The sequence below is a fragment of the Lemur catta genome, chromosome 14, assembly GCF_020740605.2.
Source record: "Lemur catta isolate mLemCat1 chromosome 14, mLemCat1.pri, whole genome shotgun sequence".
Lineage (NCBI taxonomy): Eukaryota > Metazoa > Chordata > Mammalia > Primates > Lemuridae > Lemur > Lemur catta.
The window spans coordinates 31949099-31964509 of record NC_059141.1 but is presented as its reverse complement, the minus strand read 5'-3'; the positions used below and the strand labels follow the sequence as shown (position 1 = coordinate 31964509).

General features: G+C 36.7%; 1 long non-coding RNA gene across 1 annotated transcript in view; it reads right to left on the bottom strand.

Moving 5' to 3' along the window:
- Window positions 1-8724, bottom strand: part of LOC123650032 — a 73145-nt gene extending 64421 nt beyond the window's left edge. The window contains exon 1 of the long non-coding RNA XR_006739233.1: window positions 8621-8724. This is a non-coding gene — a long non-coding RNA (uncharacterized LOC123650032). The remainder of the gene's footprint in view (window positions 1-8620) is intronic.
- Between the last annotated feature and the right edge of the window lie 6687 nt (window positions 8725-15411).

Below are 15411 nucleotides of genomic sequence, written 5' to 3'. Positions count from 1 at the left end.
AGTTCATTTTCCCGCTCTTCTAGATGGTTATTTTATTCCTTCTCTTTCCTCAAACTTCCTGCCACTTTTCCCTCATCTTCTCCCTCAGTTAATGATTTTGATTTGTATGCCAGTGAGAAAATAGAAGCAATTATAAACTTCCACAAACTCCCACTACCACCTCTACCCACCTGTCTGCCTGTCTGCCCATATTGCTTCCTTCTCTCCATTACTGTGGAAAGAACTTCCCATGCTTCTAGCCGAGGCCAGCACCTCCGTAAGTACACTGGGTCCCACCCCTTCTCACCTCCTCAGGGATACAGCCCCAGCAACTCTCCACTTTCCTCCATCAACAATTCTCATAACCATACAATCTACTTCCCCTATCTTTTTTTTAATCTCTGCACTTTATTTTTCTCATTTTTCTCCTTTTTTTAATAGGAAAATTCTGTGAGAATTGTCTAAACTCAGTCTCCAATTTCTCTTCCAATTTCCCACTCCAATTAGACTTTCTCTCTGACCACTCAGCAAAAATGTCTCTTGCTGAGATCACCAACGTGTCCACATCATGAAATCTAGTGGTCAGTGCTCGGTTGTCTTTCTAACTTTGCTTTCGTAGTCTCTTCTCTCCACACAGCAGCCAGAGTAAGTATGTTAGAGTCAGAACGTGTTTTCCTCTGCACAAGCCTCTCACATGGCTTCTCATGGGAGGATGAACCCTAAAGTCTTCATAATAATCTACAAGGATCTGCATGATCTGGCCTCTCTGACCTCTTCTATACACTCTCAGCCCTCACTCCACTTTAGCCTTTCTGTTTCGCATAGCAGTGAGCATGCATCCACCTCAGAAGCTATTGCCCTTGGGATCTCTCTAATCAGGATTCCTCCAGTTAACTGCATGATCCTCTCACTTCTTTTAGGCTATCATCCAAATGTTACTTTCTTAGGGAAGCTTTCCCTGGCTGCCTTATATAAAACTGCATGACAACCCCCACCACTACCCTGGCCAACATGGCCTCTACTCCTTCCTTGCCTTACTACTCCTCTTAGCACTAGGTGGTCTCTAGCATATTGTGTAGTTTACATATTCATTTTGGTTATTGTCTGTCTTTCCCACTATGATGTAAGTTTCAAGAGGGCTAGAATGTCTGTTTATTCACAACTATATTCCATTGTTTAGAACAGTGTCTGGAACATGATAGGTGCTCATTTGATTTGGTAAATGAATTGATAAAATTAATGAAAATATACCCACCTATGTGCTAAGCATTGAGGGCTAGAGTGGAAGCAGAAGGCCACTGACACGTAATTCCTGCCTTTGAGGCATTAATAGTCTTGAAAAGGAGATGCTAAGTGAACACAAATCACCATAACACAAACCATCCATTATGTATTAAATGCCATGACAAGGGGCAGACTAGGGGCAATAGAAATTCCAAGGCAAGTTGAGAAGACTCAAAATGTGGAGAACAGCCACTTAGCTTCCAGGAAGGCAGGCTTAGATTTCATTAACCAGGGTTGGAATGACTGGAGAACACAATCTTCACACTGGAGTTCAAGTGACTACATTTATTTATTCTAAAATGTTGCTGGAGATTCAGTGATGGACATGTAACACATGGTCCTTCTCCTAAAATGAAGTTTACAGCCTAGTTATGGAGAAACTGGCTTCAAACTGGATTAGCGATGTCAATGTAAGTAAGCATCTAAATCAACTCCAAAGTGCCGAGCTTAAGGAACTATAAAGTCTGTAGTAGAATTCAATTAGATCTGCTAAGAAAGAGATTTAAGGGTTGAAATTTTATGCTAGATGAAGTAAATGAAGCTTTAATTTATGAACATAACTTTTAACCCAATGGCTCATAAGAGCTTTTGCATTCTATGGCTGCCTAAAAATTGATTTTGTCAAATTCTGTGAAAGAATTTGGATTAATTCTATGAAAGAAAGAAGGCTTAATTTTGGTAAAGGTGGGGTGGGAAACAAGAAAAGGAGAGGCCACAGTCCCAAAAAGGTACCTCTATTGAGTAACCCTTGGGTTGATGTAGGAGAAAGAGTACCAGTGCTAAGAAGCAAGATATCATCAAAGAGTGGTATTTATGATGGGGAGGGGGACCTGTTAATACAGACTAAGGTTATCAAGGCCAATCTTATGGAGGAGATTGAATTTTTGACAGGCAGCCTTGTAGAATGAGTTTAAATGGAGAAAAGGAAGGAATAATTTGCCAGAGGTAGACAGAGCAGAGGCATAGATGGTGCTCCAAGCTCTGAGGGAGAAGGTCAGCCTCACAGAACTGTAAGTTAAATAAAATCTTAAGCTACTTAGATGACTGAATGGAGCCGCTCTTGGCCAAGGAAACCCCAGAAATACACCAAAGCTGAGTTGCTGGCCAAGAGAAGGGAGGTCAGACATGCCTCTTCTTGCCCTACCTCCCTTCTCAGAGATATCCATTACAACTCATTAACAGGCCTAAGGCTATACAAGACAAAGCTTAAACCACACCTGCAAGACCATCAATTTAATTTATTCAACAGATCACTTGAGTTTCAGTAAATGTCTGCTGGTTTATCTCTGATTAATAGACATCCTTTTTATTTTTTAATTTCAGAATATTACAGGGGTACAAACACTTTGGTTACATATATTGCCTTTGCATCACACACCCGAGTCAGAGCTACAAGTGTGCCCATTCCCCAGACATTGCACACCGCACCCATTAGGCGTGAATTTACCCATCCCCTCCACTCCCCTCCCACCTGCCTGACATCCGATGAATGTTACTACTATATGTGCACATAAGTGTTGATCAATTAGTACCAATTTAGTGGTGAGTACACGTGGCACTTGTTTTTCCATTCTTGTGATACTTCCCTTAGAAGAATGCGCTCCAGCTCCATCCAGGATAATACAAGAGGTATTAATTCACTATTGCTTTTTGTGGCTGAGTAGTACTCCACGGTATACATATACCACATTTTATTAATTCATACATGTATTGATGGGCACTTGGGTTGTTTCCACATCTTTGCAATTGTGAATTGTGCTGCTATAAACACTCTAGTGCAGATGTGTTTACTACAAAATGTCTTTTTTTCCTTTGGGTAAATACCCAGTAGTGGGATTTCTGGATCAAATGGTAGTTCTATATTTAGTTCTTTGCAGTGTCTCCATATTGCTTTCCATAGAGGTTGTACTAATTTGCAGTACCACCAGCAGTGTATGACTGTTCCCACCTCTCCACATCTGCACCACCATTAGTTGTTTTGGGACTTTTTGATAAAAGCCATTCTCACTGGGGTTTTGATTTGCATTTCTCTGATGATTAGTGATGTTGAACATTTTTTCATATTCTTCTTGACCACTTCTATGTCTTCTTTTGAAAAATGTCTATTCATGTCCTTAGCCCACTTTTTAATGGTGTTAATTTTTTTATTGTTGTTGAGTTATTTGAGTTCCTTGTAAATTCTGGATACTAGTCCCCTGTCAAATGTATAGTTTGCAAATATTTTCTCCCATACTGTAGGTGGTCTGTTTACTCTGTTGATCATTTCCTTTGCTGTGCAGAAACTCTATGGTTCAATTAAGTCCCATATGTTTATTTTTGGTTTTGTTGCCTGTGCTTTTGAGGTCTTAGTCATGAATTCATTGCTTAGATCAATGTCCAGAAGAGTTTTCTTTAGGTTTTCTTATAGTATTTTTATATTAATAGTTCCAGGTCTTATCTTCAAGTCTTTAATCCATCTTGAGTTGATTTTTTATATGTGGTGAGAGGTAGGGGTCTGGTTTTATTCTTCTGCATATGGATATCGAGTTTTCCCAGCACCATTTATTGAAAAGGGTGTCTTTTCCCCTGTGTATGTTCTTGTCAACTTTGTCAAAGATAAGTTGGCTGTAAGTACGTGGCTTTATTTCTAGGTTCTCTATTCTGTTCCATTGATTGATGTGTCTATTGTTATAACAATACCATGTTGTTTTGGATACTATTGTGTATATAATTTGAAGTCAGTCAATGTGATGCCTCTGGCTTTGTTCTTTTTGCTCAGGATTGATTTGGCTATTCAGGCTCTTTTGGGGCTCCATATTAACTTTAGAATTATTTTTCAAGTTCTGTGAAAAACGATGTTGCTATTTTGATAGGAATTACATTGAACCTGTAAATTGCTTTAGGCAGTATGGTTATTTTAATGATATTAATTCTTCTGATTCAGGAACATGGGATGTTTTTCCATTTGTTTGTATCATCTATAATTTCTTTCATCAGTGTTTTGTTGTTGTTCTTTGTTGTTTTTCACTTTCTTGGTTAGACATATTCCTAGGTAACTATTTTTTTTGCAGTTATTATAAATGAGATTGCCCTCTTGATTCTTGGTTGGTTTGTTCTTGGTGTATAGAAATGCTACTGATTTCTTTACATTGATTTCATATTCTGAAACAGTATTGAATTCATTTATCTAATCTAAGAGTTTTTTGGTGGAGTCTTTAGGTTTTTCTAGATGATTGTTTAATTTCCATGTATTTGCATAGTTTCTGAAATTCCTCTTTGTGTTGAAAAACACATTATTCTAGCATTATTGCACTGTGGTCTGGGAAAATACCTGATATGATTTCAATTTCCTAAAATTTGTTAAGAGTTGTTGTTGTGGCCTAACATGTGGTCTACCTTGAAGAATGTTTCATAGGCCTGTGTAAAGAATGTATAATCTGCAGTTGTTGGGTAGAATATTCTGTAAATGTCTAGGTCCATGTGGTCTAAAGTCCAATTTTAGTCCAATGTTTCTTTGCTAATTTTCTATCTTGATGATCTGTCTAGTGCTGTTTTGAATCTGGGAGCTCTGATGTTGGGTATATATGCATATATACACATATGTATGTGTATGTGTGTGTGTATGTATGTGTATATATATATAATTGTTAAATCCTCTTGCTGAATTGATCCCTTTATCATTATATAATGACCTTCTTTGTCTTTTTTTTTTTTTTACTATTTTTTATTTAAAGAGTGTTTTATCTAACGTAAGTACAGCTAGCTACTCCCGCTCACTTTTGGTTTCCATGTGTGAAATATCTTTTTCTGCTCCTTTACTTTTAGTTTATGTGTGTCTTTACAGGTAAGCTGAGTTTCTTGTAAACAGTAGTTGTAACACCTTTTCGTGTCTATTCTGCCAATCTAAATCTTTTAAATGAAGCATTTAACCAATTTATGTTCAAGGTTAATATCAATGTGTGAGGCTTTATTCCTGCCATATTGTCAATCATTTTCTAGTTTTTTATAAATTCTTTGTTTATTTTTCTTCTTGTTTTTGTAGTTTGACAAAATTCTGTGATGTTGCCTTTTGATTTCTTTCTCTTCCTCCTTTGTGTGATTGTTTTATAAGACCTGCAAGTTATATTTTTGTGTGTGGTTGTGACAGTGAACATTGACCTTTTTTCCCATGTTTAAGGACCCTTTGAGCATTTCCTGTAGGGCTGATCTAGTGGTTATGAATTCCTTTAGTGTTTCCTTCTCTGGGAAAGACTTTATTTCTCCTTCATTTATGAAGCTTATTCTGGCAGGATATAAAATTCTTAACTGACAAGTTTTTTTTTTTTTTTCTTTCAACACTTTGAAAATGCCATTCTATTCTCTTCTGGTCTATAAGGTTTCTGATAAGAAATCTGCTGTTTAGTCTCATAGGGTTTTCTTTACAGGTTACTAGATGCTTTTCTCTTGCTAGTTTTAAAATTCTTTCTTTCTTTTTTGACTTTAAACATTCTGAATGTAATATCCCATGGTGAAGTCCTTTCTGCAATGTATTTGCCTCAGGATTGCTGGGCCTTCTGTATCTGGATGTCTAACTGTCTTGCTAGACTTGGGAAGTTTGCACTAATTATTTCCTTAAATCAGTTTTCTAACAATTTGGAGTTTGGAATACCAACAATTTGTAAGTTTGGTCATTTTATATAGTCCCAGATGTCTCAAGGCTTTGTTTATTCATTGTTTCCTTTAATTTTGCCTGATTGGATCATTTCAAAAGACCTGTCTTCCCAAGTTCTGATATTTGTTCTTCTGCTTGGTCTAGCCTGTTATTAAAGCTTTCAAGCGTATTTTGCTTTTCCTTTAATGGGTTTTGCAGTTCCATAATTTCTGTTTGGAATTTTTTGGCGGGGAATAGCTCTCTCCTTAGTAAATTTCTCATTGATATATCCTGATTTGATTTTCTGGTTTCTTTATATTGGGTTTCAGATTTCTTTTACATCTCACTGAGCTTCCTTAAAATCTGTAATTTGAATTCTTTGGCATTTCAAGGAGTGCTTTTTTTGATTGGGATCTGTTGCTGGACAATTGTTATGGTCCTTTGGTGGTGTCATATTTCCTTGTTTTTCATGTTTCCTGTGTGCTTCTGTTCATAACTGTGCATCTGGTGTAACAGTTACTTCTTCCAATTCTTTGAAATTGCTTTTGTGAGGAGAATTTTTCTTTTCGTGCCTCCTGTCACTTCTCTAGTGAATCCTAGCATTCTCTCCTAGATGATCTATTAGAAGTGTGGGTATCTATTTAATACTTACTATTCTGATTCCTCTTTATCAAGGAGGCATATACTATCTGTATCTAGTCAGTCATCTTGATCTTATCTCTGTTTAATTTTAATGGTAAAAGCATATGATGCAATTTTTTGATGAGGAAAATAATTGGTTTCCTAGTGACTCCTTAACATAAAAATTTTTTTAAGAGCTGTTCATCTATAGAGTATTCATTACAAGAATTGAAGAGAGGTGTCAATCAAGGCCAAATTTCATACAAATACCAAAAATTATTTAGAAGGAACTTGCTCTATGAATTTTCCCTGCCTTTTCCCTGTTCCCACAGAGCCATCAGCTTATTCTTTAGTTTCTTTTTATCGTATCAGACAGTTTCTATCCAGCTGCAGGATAACGGTCTAGTTGGCATTCTTCAAAGGGCAAGGTTCATTCAGTCCTCATCAGAACATCCACACACACATACACACTCCCATTGTGTGACAAAAGTACAGTTGCAGTCTGCTACAACCTGCATGCCAGTTTCACATGCAGCTATTTGTGAGAGTATTGAGGGATAATGGAGATGACAGACTTCAGCAATAATCTAGAAATATTTTGGCTATAAAAGACTGATTACTCAGTTCTTTGTTGAAACAAGAAGAGCAGAACTGATCCATTTCAAAGAACCTGATGGTACTAATTTACACCTCCTATATTTATGCCACTGTTTGTTCAGAACACTCTAGGAGGGAATCTCTCTTTCAAAACTACCTTCAGAGATTTTTGTGTCTGCTACATATTATTTTAACCACCTTCCAAAGTATTAAAAAACTTTCTAACATTGGAAGTTATTATAGAACCAAAAACATTTAAAATTATATTTCTTTGTTTTTAAAGAAAATACTTAATAATCTAAAGTCAAATCTGCTTTACCTACCTCTCAATGTTTCTTTGTGGAATAATTGATTAAAATAGCTCTTTGTAAACACTTATTGTATACAAATGTAAGTTGTTACTACCATTTAATGGGTCATGTCTTTACAGTCATAATATTTAACAACTAGGAAAATATCTTAATCACAAAGATATTTAATTTTTCATTCTGTCCTGCTGATATATTTGAATAGATTCTGCTATTAATATGGCTTTCTCTGTAAGAATATGATTACAGAGTTGTTCTGTCATTCTTTCCACATTATTTTGACTTCTCCTGAGTACAACTTGATACTTTTGGAGGCTTTTTCAAGCTTGGAATAGAAATGTGTCAAAAGTGCCAATCCAGGCTACAGCTGCAATTAGAGTCATCTTCCCAGACTCCACCGCTGCAATTCCTACCACAGAGTGTGAGCCCAAAGCCTACAAGGTGGAAAGCTACCACTCTGAGGTACCGTTAGGGGACTAAAGGTACTTCTAGGGCTACCCTCATGATTAGTGCTAGGTTCTTAATTTTCCTAGAATTCACAAAATCTAGAAGTACAGTTGTCACCTCAAGGAACGGCTACCTTTCATCTCCTACACCTTTCATCCAGTGCAGTCGGGGTTTCTCAAATTGTGGCTGGAGTTATAACCTATGAATCTATGTTTTTCTGCAGTTCCCCGGGTGAATCTTATGCATTCTAAAATTTAAGAACCAGGATTTGACAGAGTCTTGAAGACCAACTTCTAGGGTGCAATATGAACTAGATCTGATGATCTGTAAGGGTAAAGCTTCACAGAGCTGGAAGATTCATTAATGTTATGCATTTTATTCATCATCAGGACCAACTAGTGAGAGGGTCCTCCCTAGGCAGGCAATTATGAGGACATCAAGTCAACATCAGACCCGTATCATTCTCCTCAATATGCTATAATACTTTCCTTTGCTCCCTTGGTTCTAGATACTTTTGGTCACTCAGATGCAGATTTTTTTAAATATTCATTTATTCTACAAATATTAATTAGCACTTACCAGGAGCCAGGTCTTGTGCTTGTCATCAATAATATAGAAATGAATAAAAGAGTATGCTTCCCATAAACAGGTTTACAATCTAATCCTTTCCTCCTGTTCTCCCCTAGAAATCGCTGCAGAACAACCACCTCATTCCAGACTAAGAAATTCTTTAGTCCACTGATTTTTCACTGTGTTCCTTAGAGCCCTGAGTTACCTCAGAAGTTCCCCAGAGGATATGTGTGTGGCAGGTCAGGTAGGTTCCATACAACTGTCTCTCCTTCAGTCATGACAACTCCAGTTTTCTCTATTTTTTATGACATGTCCACATGTGATTTCAGTTAACACAAGGAAGAGTTTGTAAAATAGCCTAGAATAGACACATTTTCAAATATTTATTTACAACAAACAACAAACAGTTTCTAACTCTATATTCAACTCTCCCCTTCTTGTTTTCTCCTGATGCTTCTGATAAATCAGAGACAATGCCTCAGATTGGTGCTTATTTGCATAAACTCTTTCCCTACCAGCTAAACTTTAATAAAGGTGTTTTCCCTCAAGGAAGCTGGAAGCGACAGGAGTACTAACTTCCAGTGGGGTGATGCCCTGGCATCTCCCTTGGAAGAAGAAGTTTTTGGAACCATGACAAGCCACACAAGGAATATCTGAAGCCACAAACTTTAATTCACCCATTTCCTGAATTGTCTCTTTCATTCCAACCTGCTCCAATCTTGGTCTAGGCTGATCTCTTTGCTTAACTTCGCAGTGAGTTATAGATCAGTGCCAACTTCCAGTGAATTAAAAAACCTCTTCATTTTCTAAAATAATATTTGCCTTTCACATCAAGAGCCTAGCTTCAAGTTCATTCAATTGTTCACAAGAACCTAGATGTTGAAAAAAACCAAGAAGGGCCTCTTTATTTGTCATCAGTGAATCATGTAGAAATACATATGTTTCTATCAATATACACACTTAGACAAAAAAGACCTGTGCTTCCTGGGAGACCACATTTTAAGACAGAACTTGTAGAGGAGACCGCTTGTGAGTATAAGCACAGATTTCCCTGAGAGGATTGTTAGTTCTAAATCCCTGCAAATGAATATAGCATCATCATCCGGCTGAATGACATTCAATAGGCTGGCCTATTTGCACTTTAGCTACCTATAACTCTGTAGGTCAATAGGGGCCACATGTTTACATTGGAGTGTGAATATCTGATTGGTCTTGGAGTAGTTCTTGTTGAAGCAATTCTTAATAGACAGCAATTAGAGTTCTTCCTACTTACTGTTTATGTTGGCACTTGCTATCGAGATAAAGGGTTATAAAAAGGGCTATTTCTTGATAAGGCTGTTTGCAATCATAGATTTATTCTACTGGAATAGTCACTCAACTCGGATTAGTCTGAAATCACTATAATAATTTGGAGAGGTTTTAAATGATGTCCACATCATTGTAATAAATCTTTTGGTTTAAGACTAGAGAAAGCAAAGGATTTACATTTCCATGACCTCCAAATGGATACAGTGGTTGCTATGGACATATGTGGAGAGAAAGCGCAAATGGAGTTTAGCCTCTCATTTGTTTAGTGAATATGGACACTGTGTTTAACATCTCTAGCCTCAGATTCTAGATCCCTTTTTTGAAGGATGAAAAATTATCTAGCTATCCAACCTCACAAGGTTATAGTACATATATAAAAGTTCCTGACTGAAAAAGCATCCTATAAAATCCTTTATAAATGTAAGGGAAGTACAATATTTTTGTAACTATTACTGAGGGAGCTAAATGAAATTATTAACTGGGCCCAACCCATACCCTAGATCCTTCTCAGTTGCACTGAAAGTTAATGTTTCTACTGCCTGCGGCTTCCTTGAGTGCAAACACCTCTATTAAAGCCCAGCTGGTAAGAAAGGCCTCTAGGGACCATAGCATTTAGGAAGCCGACCTAGAGAAGAAGGAAGCATACTCAAATGAACACTATTCATGTCCTTTAACTTACCCCCAAATTTATATTTTCTCTTCTGTTTGGATAAAGGCATATTTCACAGCCAAAGGCACAGAGCAGTGCTAAGCTGTATTTTCTGGAAAATGAGACATGAAAGGGCTTATTTCTTGGAAGACTGCCTGTAAGACTTTTAGTGGTTTAAGTACTCACAAGTGCATGAAGGAAATCTCCCAAGATGAACTTAAAAACAGTACCTCACTTTTTGCCTATGGTTTGGCAGCACACTGCCAAATCCATCCAAGCAATTTCATTCACAGCAATTTTTTTGGAAGGTGGCAGACAGGTAGGGACATGTGGAAAGTAAATACTCAAAGTATAGTACAAAAGCAGGCTTATTTATCACCACTATGTTGAGAAAATCACGCCACATGGTGAGAGATGGTGTGATCAGATTCCTTCAGGTCATTTACCGAGAATTATAAAAGCATGGAAAGCACCTCCCAGAATGATTGAAAAGAGGAATGCTGGGTGAGGGTGTGGTTGTCAGCAAAATCTTCTTGCCTTTCAATAAAACAGATCAGCCTCTTCAGGGCCTCCTCACATAGGTCTGCCAAGTTGTACATCTCAAACATCTAGCGGGGGCCATTCACATTGATGCCTATGAAAATGACCCTCCCTGGACTTGTTCAATGTACAACCCGCATGGATATACATGGCAGGCCTGGGGAAGCCTATCGTTTGAGGGAAAGAAAAGAAGGGAGGTGGGTGGGAAAAACAGGCTTTACTTAAAGATTGAGTTTGTACCCTGGGTTTCCATACACACTCTGGGTGGTTATGGGTAAGTCATATAACCTCTTTGAACTTCTATTTCCTCTTCTGTAAAAGGGCAATTGTGAAAAAGATCTTAAAGACCGCCATGTTAAATGAGAGCTAAGTTAGATGATGTAGATAAAAGTGCCTAATACATGGAGGAGACTCATTAAACGATATTTATTAGTATTAATTCACAGGTTGCCAAGTAGATACTGGAGAAATCAGGCATCATTTATTCCTAAAGAGAATAATAATAATAATGCCTCAAATTTCAGTAGTGCTTTGTGTATTTCCATCAAAGTAATCTTTTTCTGGGTACTATTAGTAGATCCATTTTACAGATAAGGTAAGTCACTGCCCCATAGTTACAAAGTAAGTAAGTGAAAAAGTCAGAACTCAAATCCCTTTTTTGACTATGACCTATCTCTAAGTGATTCAGCAAGAAACAAAGGGGGCTTGGGGAGGTGTTTGAATAAAGCTCTATTGGCCAACTGGGGTTGGCTACGGGGTTTCCCTGGTAATGGATTTCATGGACTCACCAAAGTCTTCTTAAGATACACCTCTTCTTTCTCATCAGCCACTCAGCCACCTTGGGGCTGCTTTTGTCCAATACAGGAATACAAAAAGAGAGATCAGCTGTAAGGCCACCTACCAGGAGAGAGAAGAAGAAACATGTCAAATTTAAATGATGGCTCCAACCAAAGTTACTTCTATTTTGTCAGAAAATGTGTTTTGTGTTTTCATGTGATAATGGATATGCTTGATAAGCCATGATTTGAACCAGTTCAACAACTACTACAGCAAAGGCCTGAATGTTCAAGGGAGCCTGAAATTTGATCATATTCTTCATCCTGACTTTGCCCTAAGTTCAAATCTGCCCCACGTACCTAAAATAACACACTAGTTAAAATTGAGAACACTGGATCCTACTGCTTGGGGTTTTATTCTGCTGTATAAAACTTTGTGCAAGGTTCTTCACTATTTGTGCCTCATTTTTCTCTCCTCTCTAAAAATGAAATGGCAAGTACTGAATAAGCTTTTAACGATGAAGGAGTTTATGTATGTAAAGCAGGTAGACGAATGCATGTCACATAGTAGTTGTTTGATGAATCAGGAGTGCAAAATAATCCGAAGTTTTTATATACCTCATATAAAGATATGCCTCACAGAGTTAAAAATACATGGTGCTTTAAGCTGATAGAACTAAATGAAGAAATAGACATATCTACAATTATAATCAGAGATTTTAAAAACCCGCTTTCAATAATTGATAGAACAAGCAGAAGAAATAAGAAGAGAATACATATTCTTTGGAAGTATTGTTATGTGCTGAATGTTTGTGCCCTCCCCAAATTTATATACTGAAGCCCTACCCCCCAACATGATGGTATTTGGAGGGAGGTAATTAGGTTTAAATGAGGTCATGAGGTGGGGCTCTTGTGATGGCATTATTGTCCTTAAGAGAAAGAGAGACCATAGCTTGCCCTCTCAACATCAAATGAGAAGGGGGCTGTCTGCAAACTAGGAAGGGGGCCCTCACCAGGAACTGAATTGGCCAGCACCTTGATTTTGAACTTCACATCCTCCAGAACTATAAGAAATAAATGTCTGTAATGTCTGTTGTTTAAGCTAGCCAGTCTATGGTATTTTGTTATAGCAGCCCAAACGGACTAATATAAGTACACATGAAACATTTTCTAAGATATAGTATATTCTGGACCATAAAATAGCCATCATAAATTTAAAATGATGCACAATGTACAAAGTGGTTGCTGTCAGTGAAAATGGAGTGTAAGAAACCACAAAAATTATCCCTTCTTAAAGGCAATGGAAAAACTATCAGAATCAACTTATTTGGAACTCTGGAAACTAACCAAAAGCTTGTAACAACCAGGAGAATGCTTAATCAAGAAAAACTGGCTTACTCTCAGTAAGAACAAAGAGATTTATGTTATTCTAATTTACCCTGGCTTCATCTCCCACTTTCTGTCTCATAACAGATAACAGTCTGCATTTCCATTATAGGTACTGGTACAGGGAGGAGGAGAATTGACTTCATTCACAAAGAACTGTGATGATTTGTTATGACCAGTTTGATGTTCTCTGAAAGATAGGCCCAAAATATTTTCTTTTATCTAGCCTAACTTGGAACTCACCCAGTGTTACTGCTTTGGACAACAGATAGCAGTTGGGCAAGCAATTAACTAACCAAAAGCTTAGGAGGAAAGACTTGAGAGGAAAAGCTTAGGAGAAAAGGAAAGATGATTTAGGGAATAAGGTGTTTGAACAGTTCCAAAATATTCCTGGGAATCTAAAGGCCATGCATATGTCCAGAGTTGTTTCATGCTCAAAGAAGACCTGAAAAGGTCCTAGGTTTTCACCTCTAGCTGAACTTAGACCCTGTGCAAGCAAGAAGTAAAGGATAAGGCAGAGTTGCAAACTGCCAAGCTCAGTGTTGAAAGCGTTCCCAAACACACATACAGAGTCCACTGGCAAACAATGGGTAATGTTTTGATTCCAGGCATTTCAACATTTAGAAGAGTCACTAAACAAACAAACTCAACAACTAGAAAAAGCAGGAACAACAAAACTTGGGAACAAATGAGAATCTGATTTACAACATTACCACATAGTAATATTCAAAATGTCTGCTTTTCAACCAAAAATACAAGGCATGCAAGAAACAGAAAATATGGCCCACTAACAGGGAAAAGAAGCAATTAATGGAAACTTTCTCTGAGGGAGCACACTCATTGGACTTACTAGATAAAGACTTTAAATCAACTCTTTAAAATATGCTCAAAGAAGTAAAGAAAACTCTTGACAAAGAACTAAAGAAAACCATGAGAACACTGTCTCACCAAATAAATAATATTAATGAAGAGATATAAATTATAAAAAGAACCAAATAGAAATTCTGGAGTTAAAGTGTACAAAAACTGAAATAAAAAAAATCACTAGATGGGCTCAAGAGCAGATTTTAGGAGGAAGAAGAAATAATCAGCAAACTTGAAGCTAGGTTAGTTGCTATTATTCAGTCTGAAGAACAAAAAGAAAAAAGAATAAAGAAAAATGGACAGAGCCTAAATAACCTATGAACCACCATGCAGCATACTAACATCTGCATAAATGAGAATCCCAGAAGGAGAGGAGAGAAAGAAAGGAACAGAAATAATATCTGAAGAATTTCATCCCAAATTTGATGAAAAACATTAATCTATATACCTAAGAAACTCAACAAACTTCAGAGGGAATAAATTCAAAGATATTTACACCAAAACACATTATAAGCAAACTTTCAAAAGATAAACACAAAGAAAATATCTTGAAATCAGCAAGAGAGAAGGGGCTCATCACATACAAAGGATCCTCAATAAAATTCATAGCTAATTTTCATCAGAAGACATAAAGGACAAAAGGCAGTGGGATGACATATCTAAAGTGTTGAAAGAAAAAACAAAATACCTCTCAACCAAAATTATATCTCTGGAAAAAATATTCTTCAAGAATTAGGGAGGAATTAAGATTTTTCTCAGATAAGCAAAATCTGAAAGTTTGTCATTAGCAGACCTGCCCTACAAAAAAAAAAAAATGCTAAAAGGAGTTCTTCAGGCTGAAACAAAAGTATACTAGATAGTAATTCAAATCCACATAAAGAAACAAAGAACACGGGTAAAAGTAACTACACGGATAAATATAAATGTCACTATACTTGTATTTTCTCCCTTTTTATCTTATTTAAAAGAAAGCTACATAAAACAATAATTATAAATTTATGTTAATGGCACATAATGTGTAAAGATATAATTGGTGATAATTACAACACAAAAAAGGGACAAAGCCAGGGCAATTAGGCAAGAAATAAAGGCATCAAGATTAGAAAGGAAGAAGTAGAAATATCTCTATTCACAGATGATATAATCTTCTATATAGAAAACCCTCAAGAATCTACAAAACAACCATTAGAGGTAATAATCAAGTTCAGCAAAGACCAGTGAACATCAACAGATTACAGTTACAAAGTATCAAGACCATTCAGTGGGGAAAAATAGTCTTTTCTACAAATTGTCCTAGGACAAGATAGTCACAGGAAAAAAGATAAAGATGAACACCTACCTCACAGCGTACATAAAAATTAACTCAAAAATGAACCATAGACCCCAAAGTAAAAGCTAAAACTATAAAACTCTTAGAAGAAGAAAATATAAAGATAAATTGTAATGAACTTGGATTAGGTAATGACTTTTTAA